The following is a 12,144-nucleotide window of genomic DNA, read 5'->3' as shown; positions in this document are numbered from 1 at the left end:
GCTTATCATTTTCTGCTGTCTTGTTCTTAAAAATACATCTTTCTGACCCTGTGGTTTGGTTTATAGTGATCTCATCAAAATAATACCTTTGTCTTACCCAAATGCAGCCAAGAGAAAATGATTTCTAAAAACAACCCTATTATTGGATAAAGTCATTTACATTTATATGAAAATAGAAGTATAGGATTTTTTTTCCACATTTTATCTATTCATTTTCTTGTCACTCTTTGAAATTTCTCAAGCAATTTATTTTTAAATTTTCTTGTAGTACAAGTCATCTCCTGTACTGTAGTTAAAAAAATGTATATCTCAGGATTAGTATTTGCAGATTTAACAGTTGATAACATGCTAGTACAGTTGTGGAAGTTAAACTTTTAGTCTCAGAGACAAAATCCACAGTGTGGATTTAATCTGTTCCTAGAAAATGATACTTATTTCTCATCTATTTTCCTGTAAATTATGTCACTCATAGAAGAGACCAAACAACAAAAAAGTAAATTTAGTTTCTTAATGTGGTCTGGAGAGTGTTACACCCTATCTATAGTGTCTCCAATGATGTAAAGGAAGGAAGGAAGGAAGGAAGGAAGGAAGGAAGGAAGGAAGGAAGGAAGGAAGGAAGGAAGGAAGGAAGGAAGGAAGGAAGGAAGGAAGGAAGGAAGGAAGAAAGAAAGAAAGAAAGAAAGAAAGAAAGAAAGAAAGAAAGAAAGAAAGAAAGAAAGAAAGAAAGAAAGAAAGAAAGAAAGAAAGAAAGAAAGAAAGAAAGAAAGAAAGAAAGAAAGAAAGAAAGAAAGAAAGAAAGAAAGAAAGAAAGAAAGAAAAGAGAAAGAAAGAGAAAGCTTTGTATAAGATTATGAAGAAAGATATCCCAGATGAAGAAGCATGTTGTTGTTCCAATAGAGGAAGAATGAAGCAAGTAGGATTTTTGCTAAACAGTTTAACCAACCAACAAAACAAGCAAAAGCAGTTTTCTTCTTTTACAGTTTTGATCTAATACAGTCTCTGTGGCTTTGTTTTCTTCTGGAAAAAAGCAGACGTTTCTGTGTGCTCCTTCTTTTTGTCATCAGGAAGCAACTGACAGATGAAAGGCTTGGCATTAAAAGCTGAAGTTACACGGTACCTCTGCTTCACAAATAAATATACACATACATAAAAAGAATATATATATATCCATGTTCATAAGCTGGATTTCACTGATAAGTGCAACATTGTTACTGATAGCAGGAAGCTTTGCTGCAAGGAGCTGCACACATTTGTAGAGAGATACAGACAAGATAAGAAAGCCCAGGAGATAAAGAATATACTTGATATGTTTTAAAAGAGAATAGTAAACAAGAAGCAAACAATTTCTAAATTGCACTATGCTGTCCTTTAACGCTTTCTTCTGCCTACAAAGAATTCCAGTCTCTTATGTACAACAACTTGCAGCCAATGGTAAATGGTCATTGCAATGTTTCTTCTTAATCTACCCTTCTTACAGTACTGCAAAGTGCTGCTGAGGTTAGCAAAGTAAAAACTCTGACACTAGATACATCAGTGACATAAGCATAATCCCAGGGAGTAGACTTTCCTGTGGCACATGCCCAGCACAGATAATTATAGATTCATTTGAAGAAAACATGGTGGGTACTTACATAGTCTACCTTTTCCCAACAATTAGAACTGAACTGAACAGAAAACAATAGCTTTCATATAGACTTTTAATTTATTTATTTATTTTAATCTTCCTTTAGAATTTATCATGAACTGCTTACAATCTCTAGGAAGACTGTAACTCTTATTAATTTCTGTAACTTCTAAATAGATTTCATAAAAAAGTGTACTAAATTGTGTTTAAGTGGTGCCTGCTTTGTCTGCAAATGCGCTCCAAAATATGCACATTTCTGGTACTGTAGTCTAGAGTGAGAAATGACATGAGGTAAAAAGTGTATCAGAATAAGAAACTGGATCAGCTTTTAAAAGCTACACTTTTTGTTATCAAATGATTAATAATTAGCACCAGAAATGTTACATAGTCAGATTGTGTATTGTATAATTTCAGTGCTCCTTCAATCAAGAGATGATATGAGGAATTTTTAAAACAGAAAATTATACAAACACAACTACAAAGTCTGTAGCAGCCCTTATTGACTACTTTCCTCCAAATACACTCTCTGGCCACTCTGGAGAGTGGCATGACCAAGCTAATAGGGACTTATCAGAGTGATTTTTATGTTGCACCTGAAAATGAGAATTCTGGTCCTGTGTGAGAACTTTTACAAAAATTAGCGGTCACCTCTTACACTCCAGAATGGAGTCAGTCTGGGTTTCAGATATAGATATGCTAAGCTGCTAATAAATTTCATGGCCCTCTGCCACCCATATTTGCATTTTTTTTAATTATTTTTATTTTTATTTTTTTGCTGTTGTTAAATATGTAGTGACACCCTGCCTATATTTTACTGTGTCTTTCCTATCCTCTGCTGGAAGTCTTTGAAAAAAATTACTCATCGAGAATTTATGTTCTCTCTTACATAAGAAATAGGCTTCAGTGACAAATTAATTACCTAGACACAAGACTTATATTTGCAAATGTTAGGGTTTTTGCTTTGTTTTCTGAAATCATTTCATTAATTATTCTGACTTTATGCTATAGCATGTCAAGAAAGCAACTAATAAAGGAGGAAGAGATAGAGAAAATAAGATACAGAAGTTTGAACCTTTTAGATGGCTCATTCTAGAGCCTGTTCAGCACTTTTCCTCATAATGAGTGCACCACGTTTGCTTTGGCATATTATGTCTCATCACCTCTGTAATGTTTAGTGCAGTCATTTATTTAAAGACACTTTTTATATTGGAATTCATATTTGGGTTTCATTTCATATGGCTGACTCATGCGGTGTATACTGTGCATGTTTAAAATTGCTGTAGAATATTTCATGTTCAGAGATGGTACTACAAGTCTGTCCTTTTGTATGCTACTTTGAGTTCCTCTTGAAAAGGTCTCCATGGTTCTCTAGAGACCAAATTTTCTACAATGGATTCAGCTTATAATGACAGTTTTGCACTGGCAAATAAGCATATCTGATTTTTCCACCTTTACAAAATTATCCTGTTTTCTAAAATTCATATGATAAAAATACACCTGTAAACTCAAATATTAAATACACATTATTATTGAAGTTGTAAAAATACATGTCATTGCTTGAAGTAAAGGAGCAAATTTTCTAAGAAATGATAAACCATTTCTTCAAAGAAAAAATACACTGAATAGTTTAAAGAGGAAGATCATGGTCCACAAAATTCTATCTGGAAAAGGAGGAAAAAAGAATGGATTTTGTTATAATTAGGCTATATTTTTTAAATTTAACTCTAATTTTTATAGAGCTGTTTCATTAAATTTAGCTCCTACCTTCAGATTAAACACCATAGCAAGCATTTCAATCTTTGTTTTTCATTCTTCAAAAGCTTTAGTCAGTATGTAGAAGTGTGTAGAGCTAATTGAGCTAATTGTAGAGCTAACTGATGAATTACATCAGTTGAGTTTCTTGCCCTTTTTAATTTTGTTGATTATTATTGCTGAGATCGTTTTATTTATTTATTTATTTATTTATTTATTTATTTATTTATTCATTTATTTTATCTAGAAGAGTAGAGCTTATGTGTTGGCAATAACTTAAAGGAGCTACAAAGAGCCTTAGGTACTTTGGATTTGTTTTGACGTGATTCCAAGTGGGGCTGACTAAGGATTTAAATACCTTTTTTTTACATTTTTTCTGTAGTGGCTGGTCCTGTGATTCAGAAAAAAACTTGATGTTGTAAATATGTAGTAAATATGGCAGTCTTTCATCTGCTCTCAGTATACAATTTATTCTGAAGACTTTCGGCTGATTCTTCCATTATTTATTCATTTATGATTCTTTGACTTTTATTAAATAGAAAAAAAATACAATCATCAAACAAAACAAGCAAGAGAGATGGGAAATAAGAGAAGATAAAGTGGCTTGGAGCATTGAGACTTCACTTCAGGTGAAAACTGCAAAGTGGGTGTTCACCCACCCCTCTGACCCCCAAGACAATGCTACTTCTTACAGCAGCTTACAACCAGGCATAACGTTACAAACCATGTCTTGCAATGTACCTCCTTGTAACCACATTCCCTCCTTCTTTTCCTATTCCTCTTTTCTCTCTCCTTTGATTCAGAATTCACATTCTTATTCCCTTCCCCCTGAACTCTGTGCTGCTGAGCTGTATTACCAAAGAATGGTAGCTCCAGCCATACCCCATGACAATACCAAACTTTGACTTTTTGGAAGTTATGCCTTCCAGTCATTTCTTTTTTCATGTAGTCATTTTCAACAGTTTTTGTTGTTGTTGTTTTCCTATTTATGCTACTTCTCTTTTCTAGAAATATTTCCATCAAAAATAACCATATTTATATAATCTTACTTAAATTAGAAAGTACCTTTTGTATAATTCTAGAAACACTCTCCAATTGTCATATTTCTGTCATATGATTTAAGACGTCTCTCATTCTGTGCTACATTATCGTTCCTATTTCCACAATTTCCTTTTATGTGTCTCAGTAATTCTTGATCTATCCCTCTGTCATCATTTTATAAAAAGGCTAGCACAAGTATTATGAAATTACCTGTGGGTATGCTTATGTTGTAGTTCTCTTACATACTTCTGAAATACATAAGTAGCCTGTATGACAGTATCAGCCACCCACTGTCCAAACTGGCAATCCAGAAGTCTGCATAACTACTTTTCTAATCAATTAATAAATACACAGACAATTTCCTTGTGCCTAAACAGCATCAACAATTCAAATGTTGGTTTCAATCCTAAAGCTAAAGCATTTCCTAGAACGGGAAAAATATTCAGTCATACTCCTGCTTTCACTTGCAGGCATCTGTGTTGCTCTTTCCTCAGGCAGCTCTTGAAAGCCTTCCATTTCTTTTTTTTCTTCCAACAGACTTTCTAGATTACTTTTTGGGTTGTATTACTCCCTCATGTCACTGCTTCTTTTTCTGGAGAAATAAAAAAATAAAAAATGGCCATGAGATATTGTAACTTTGAAACTGTTTTTTTGTAACAATAAAGTTGCATTACATAGAATAATAGTCTCGAGGATCAGTTATAGTACATATGAGTACAAAACAAAAGCACTCTGCTCCCCTTCTCTCTAGAACACATAGACAGGGTAGCAAAAGGCAGACTGCCACATACAGCGTAGCCAGACAAATGATTGACAGTGCTCAGGAGCCTCAACATTTTTAAGCTGATCACCTCAAGCACTAGAGCAAAGCAACATTTTTTTTAATATTATTTTTTTTCCTCTCCTTGCATTCCTCTCCCACAGAGTACTTTGGAAGTAGCATTTGGGGCTTTCCATAAAATCAACCAACAGGAATTTCTGTTCAAACTGTGGCTGCTTATAAGCTTCTCTGAATACTAAAGCAGTTAGCATAGTTTGGATGGCAAATTAGAATAGAGAGCAAAGAGATACCAGCTGCTAACTGAGAAAAGTGCAAGAAGCTGGAACTGGCACTTAATTATCCTTGAGACCTCTACTGCTCTGTCAAATCTAGCTAAAATCAATAGATTCAAAAAGCTACAGGAACAGAGAAGAGACATCCACATGCACAGTCAAATGCACACACGAACCTTGCTTCCATAACAAACATTGCTACAAAGCCAATTTGGCTTGTGTGTGCGAGAGATGTTCCATGCTGGTTAAAGGGACAGCACATACAGCAATGAGTGGCCGCATCTGCATGAATCCCTAAGGATGCGTACTTGGGTTGCACGAAGTCGTACCTCATTTGTAGTCTATGCTGCAACGCTGCTTTGCTGTCCTTCCAGAAGCACACACAGTCACAAAGAGATTAAGGAAACAAAGTCAAAGGTTATTGCATCCAAATGTTCCCCTGTTTATTGGGCTGCTCATGAGGAAATATGGGTCCATAAGGCACACCTATTTTCCCAATACTCAATAGACTGGAACAGATGGATAATACCAATCTCTGCTTGAATCAGAAGGTAGATAATGTCAGTTTGTTCTCTATGATGCCTCTGAGAATGGCATCTCAGCAGGTTATGTTTTGCCTTGGACAGACCTCAGAAAGAAAAAATAAACAACCAACCAACCAAAAAAAAAAGTCAGTGGACTAGATGAAACTGGGAACAAGAAGCAGACATAGAAATGAGTAAGAAGAAGTGAACAATGTAAATTTAATGCATAAGGCAGGAAAGTTACAAAGGCAAGTAAAGGGAGAAAGACATATGCTAAGAATCTTTGTCGAACAGTTGACTGAATGCTTGATCAAGAATTGGACTTATACTTCCAGACTTCTTAAATCATATCTAACAGGTCAAAATCTGTCAAATTACCATTCCTCTAGTGAAATCCTTTTCTATCACATCTACATATATATTTATATATGTATGTATGTATGCATGTGTACGTATGCATATTTTGCCAGTTTAAGTTTTGTCAGAGTTTAAAATAATCCTTTTATGGCATTCAACTTTATCTAACTTCATACATAAAGGATTAGATTGACCTGAGTCTAAATCTTCAGAGACTTTTATTTTGCATTTTAACCTACACCAAGGTGAAAGCAAGTACTATTTTCTCTTTCCTGGTGTATTCTCTCATCTATTTATGTTAAAAAGATTTCCCCTCCTGAATATTTATTCCTTGACATTTAAGGCAAAAAGCATCACTTAAGCATGTCTCACTAACCCCAGCAATGTAATAATAAAGAAATAACTTGATGGATTGTATTTTATTTGTCTGCATGTGTGTCAAAACTGAAATGCTATTTATTATGTGAACATTTATTATTACTGCTACTACTACTATCGTTGTTTTTGTTGTTACAGCATTCTTTCATGCTTATCTCTGTCCATTTTCATGTATGAGAATGGGGTTTCTAGAAAATATCTACAGAGTGTTAAAAAGGCACCTCAAGTCTCATATTCAAAACAAGACTGTATCATGGGCAATGAGCTACTAACATCCATTTTGACAGTTCATGCAGTAACCACACAATTGATCACTTCAAATTATTTATTTTGAATTACCACCATGACTCCTGACTGTATTTTTGTAAAGCAAGAGTCTTTCATGAGCTTACTCGAGGACAGACTGGCCAATTTGTCTAACTACTCATCCATGGGAAAAATCCTGAAATGAAAAATAAAGTATGTAATATGGCAAAAGAAGCAGAATCTTTGAACTGAGAAAGGCACTGAGGATATTTCAAAGGGCTCTTCAAAAAATGACTGAAGAATGTCGCTTTATTTTTTATTTATCCAAAGACTTCTGCTTAAAATCAAAGTTTGTTTTGGTTTGTTTGTTTGTTTGTTTCCCCTGAATTTTGTATACCCTGCTTTGCTTTCACTGTGACAGATACCATAAGCTAGATGTGGAAGTGTGCAGAGTGATGATAAATGTTCCTAAAAATGCAAAATTTTTCAAGAGATGGCAAGAGACTAAAAGTAGGACAAGCTCTAGAGTGAGGGCAACAGACAGAAACAAGGTGATGCCTAAACCTTACACTGATGCAGCTCTTAAGGGAGTCATGGATCCAACAAAAACCGTCTGGTGACTCTTCATCAAAGCCAAGTGATCTATAGTTGCAAAGAACATATTTTAATAAATAATTTATACACTTATAGATTCACATACATAATGGATTCATATTTCTTTACCTATAACTCTGGGTTCCTGTGGTCCTTAATGTTACTTACTTATTTACTCATTTTGTATTGAAAACCCACTTATGTTCCAGAGGAAGCATTTTTAAGGCAACAGCATACCCTGGAACAGACAGCACAATCTGATGGTCATGAAAATGTGAGTGTCAACATATTTTCTTCATGTAAAAGAAAACATTATTTCAAATGATTATTTCTCAGAGTGTTGTGACTGTGCACCGTTAGAACAAATAATAAATGTTAAACATTACTTACTAATGTGTGCTTATAAAATGCATGTGTGCACCTCTGTGAGTTACAAGACACTGATGGCCTAGAAAAAAGGAGGCTCAGGGGAGATCTTATTACTCTTTACAACTACTTCAAAAGAGGTTGTAGTGAGGTGGGGGTTGGTCTTTTCTCCTAAGCAACAAGTGATAGGACAAGTGGAAATGACCTCAAGATGCACCAGGGAAGTCAGGCTGGATGTTAGAAAACTTCTTTATTGAAAGTGTTGTGAGGCATTGGATCAGGCTGCCATGGGAAGTAGTTGAGTCACCATCACTGGAGGTACTCAAAAGATATGCAGTGGTGGTGCTTAGGGACATGGTTTAGTGGTAGACTTGGCAGTGCTAGGTTAACAGTTGGACTTGATATCTTGGGGGTCTCTTCCAACCTACGTGATTCTATGATACCTACTTTAACTAGTGTAACTCTATTAATTGCTTGGTTCTGAGATGGTCTGTGATGGTTTAGCCATGGCTAACAACCAAAGTGCCCCCTCTAGCTGCTCACTCCTTCCACACACCTCCAATGGGACACCTGGAGAAAATAAGGACAGGAATGAGAAAGTTCATGAATCAAGAAAAAGACAGAGCAATTGTACTAGTCACAGTTGCAGTCAAAAGAGACTTGACTTGGGAAAAATTAACCTAGTGTATTATGTGTTAAAATAAATATATCATTAGTAATTAATGTAGGGGGAAACAAAAAGACAAACACAAAAACAATACTTTGCCTTCTTCCCCTTTCCCAGGCTCAACTTCAGTTGTTCACTCCACTCTTGTACTCTCAGCCTGAGAGGTGCAGGGGATGGAGAATTTCATTTCTCCTTCCTCCACTTTTCCCCTGTTCTGGCACAAGTCTTTCCCACAGACTATAGACAATCTCTGGTTTGGTGCCCAGATCACCTTCTTCTTCTCTGACCTCAGTGTTTCCTCTGACCCTTATTTCACCACTCCACCCCACAACCTCCCCCCCACCCCCAGCCCCCTTCTCCTCCTCTCCAGCATTTTCTACCTTTTCTTTAAGACATTTTCCCCAAGGTGCCACCATCTTGGCTGCTGGGCCCAGCCATGGCCTGTAGTGGAGTTGGAGCCAGCTGGAACCAACTGTGTCCAGCATGGGGCAGCCCCGGCCTCTCCTCACAGAGGAGCCCTGCAGCCACCTGCTGCTGGCACCTTGACAGGTACATAAATGTACTACATAGAATCACTGACTGAATCATAGAATGGTTCGAAGGGATCATCTAGTTCCAACACCCCTGACATGGACGCAGATGCCATCCACTAGATCAGGTTGTCCAGGGCTTCATCCAGCCTGGCCTTGAACACCTCCAGGGATGGGACATCCACAGCTTCTCTGGGCAACCTGTTCCACTGCCTCACCACTCTCTGAGTGAAGAATCTCCTCCTAACCTCTATTCAAACTCTCTGCACTTTTAGTTTAAAACTATTCCCCCTTGTCCTATCACTATCTGCCTGGGCAAAAAAGTTGCTCTCCATCTTTTTCATAAGCCCTCTTTAAGTATTTAAAAGTTTCAATGAGGTCTAGTGAATAGCATCTATGGCAGCACATAAAATGTTATTTTTTCAGGTCTGACACACATAAAATACAGTCCTCAGAAAGCTCTGTAAATATATGATTTTCACTATAACCTACTCAAGCTTGTTGTTTTTGTTTTGTTTGTTTTGTTTGTTTAAACGGGAAAAATATACTAAAACACGTAAAAGCGTAGTCTTTTGTCTAAGCTCTCTCCTCATAAAGTACACTTTGTTGCTGACAAGATATGCATGCTTATGTTGGTTGTCTACCTTACCACAAACACACCTGATGTGCTGGATGTAACACATCACTCCTGACTACTATGGCGTGGCTGTGCAGTGCCCTGACTGCAGAGTTTCCACTGGCAGCACTTGGCTATTACATATGTATAGTTTTTGAGCTGCTTGGCTAGCCCTAATCATTTCCTGTGTGATCACTGCATTACAAACTGTTTTTCTAGCTACCAGCATGCTATCATTTTTTTGTTTGCCTTTCTTTTACTGTTTATATACTTTTGATGCATGAAGATAAGTAGGTGTGGTTTGATGGAAGAAAGCAGGTGGAGTTGTCATTTCTGAAACATACACTCATAGAATGATTTGGATTGGAAGGAACCTTAAAGATCATGTAGTTCCAACCCCCCTGACATTGGCGGGGACACCTCCCACTAGACCAGGTTGCTCAAAGCCCCATCTAACCTGGCCTTAAGCACTTCCAGGCTCAGGACACCCACAACTTCACTTGGCAACCTGTTCCCATGCCTCACCACCCTCACAGTGAAGAATTTATTCCTTATATCTAATCTAAACCTACCCTCTTTTAGTTTAAAGCCATTACCCCTTGTCCTATCACTCCACTCCCTGACAAAGAGTCCCTCCCCAGCTTTTCTGTAGGCCCCCTTTAGGTACTGGAAGGCCACTATAAGGTCTCGCCAGAGCCTTCTCTTCTCCAGGCTGAACAAGCCCAACTCCCTCAGCCTGTCTTCATAGAAGAGGTGTTCCAGTACCTTTATTGTCTTTCTGGCCCTCCTTCGGACTTGTTCTAATACTTCCATGAGGGAAAAAAAAAAAAAAAAAAAAAGAGAGAGAGAGAGAGAAACATGAGATAAGATGCTTGTAAAGATTCTTTTCTGTAGAGAGAAGACTTAAACAGGACTATTCAGGATGACAAACCATATCTATCATCATCATGAATTTTTTGTCCAAAGCACTGCTTCAAGCAATTTATGAGGAGGTAGCTTCTCATTTTAACATATTGACATGAGGTTACATAACCAAAACCAAAGAATTTAATCTGACTTTGTGTATTTAGGGAACTATTTGAGATAAAAGATGTGAATATTATAGAATATTTATTCTCCTTCTGGAAGGAAGGAAAAAAAAAAAAGAGGAGGAAAAAAGAGAAGGGGAGAAAGAGAGGGTGAGAAAGAGAGGAAAAAGGGAAATTGTAAAACATTGATCTGTTATCATTGCTGAAGGATAACGGCAGTGTAAATACTGTAACTGATTGTTTTTGTAAATAAAATATATCTCCAATAGAAAGTTGTAATTTACCCTTTAGTTGTGTCTGCATTTTTTTTTCAGTTGTGTCATCAAGCAAAAATCCCCAACTAACAAATGTTAGGTACTGAAATTCCAGCATTAGGAATTTAAATGTTGATTTAAATACTTGGTAATAATTGTACATGTCTACATATAGGCAATCTTTAACTTGTCTGTTGTGTACAATATTTCATTGACTCAGCTGCATAATTTTTTTGCCTCAAGAATTTAACAGAAGAAGGAAAAGGTGAAAGGCAGAGGAGAAAAGGGAGAGAAGGAAAGATGTCCTCTACATCTTAGGTATCTAGTTGCAATCCTGTGCAAGCACTAGCCAATCTACATCTATTCAGAAGTACAGATATCTCTAATCCTATATTAACGTGACAGTACTGGCTTCCTTTGCATGGAAGACTCTTTGGCTGATATAAAATTATCAGAACACATTCCTAGAAAAAGATATTTTCCCTCTTTCACCAACCATCAATATAGAGGCACTGTCTGTCAAGCTCAGAGATCCCAACATACTGAGATAAGTTATCACAGTCTTAAGCATGCACACCAGTAGGGAGATCAAGCTTTGGTGCACTGTAATTATGTGTATGTTAGCAAGAAGCAAGGACCAATAGAAGACAAGCTCGAAAGCAAGAAAAACAGTGCTGAGAAACTAATAGTTGCATGATGCACATACAGGGTAGTTTTTTGTTTTTTGTGTTTTCTTTTTTTTTTTTTTTTTTGGGGGGGGGGGGCAAAGTGTGTGGGACATTTTCCTTCAGTAAACACTAGTTTTAGTCTGCTCTCTGCAATGGAATGCTCATTTGCAGGAGGAAGGCATTAGGTGTGTCTCTGAAGGACATCCTTCAACTGAGTCTCATCTGGAAGAAATCCATCTGTGTGCTCCAACAGTTTACTTGATATAAAACCAAACCATTTCAGTGGGAACCATGGAACGATTAAATGAAAAGCAGACTTCTAATCCAAACTAAAACACTAATGCAGGTTTGGCCTCTTGTCTCGTAAAATAATTCTATTTGCTTGCATTAAATAAAAGTAATTTACTCACCAACAGGCATAATCATGTTATGGTGACTTAAATATT

Source organism: Anser cygnoides, chromosome 1 (assembly GCF_040182565.1).
Source record: "Anser cygnoides isolate HZ-2024a breed goose chromosome 1, Taihu_goose_T2T_genome, whole genome shotgun sequence".
In the NCBI taxonomy this organism is placed as follows: domain Eukaryota; kingdom Metazoa; phylum Chordata; class Aves; order Anseriformes; family Anatidae; genus Anser; species Anser cygnoides.
This window is presented reverse-complemented; position numbering follows the sequence as displayed.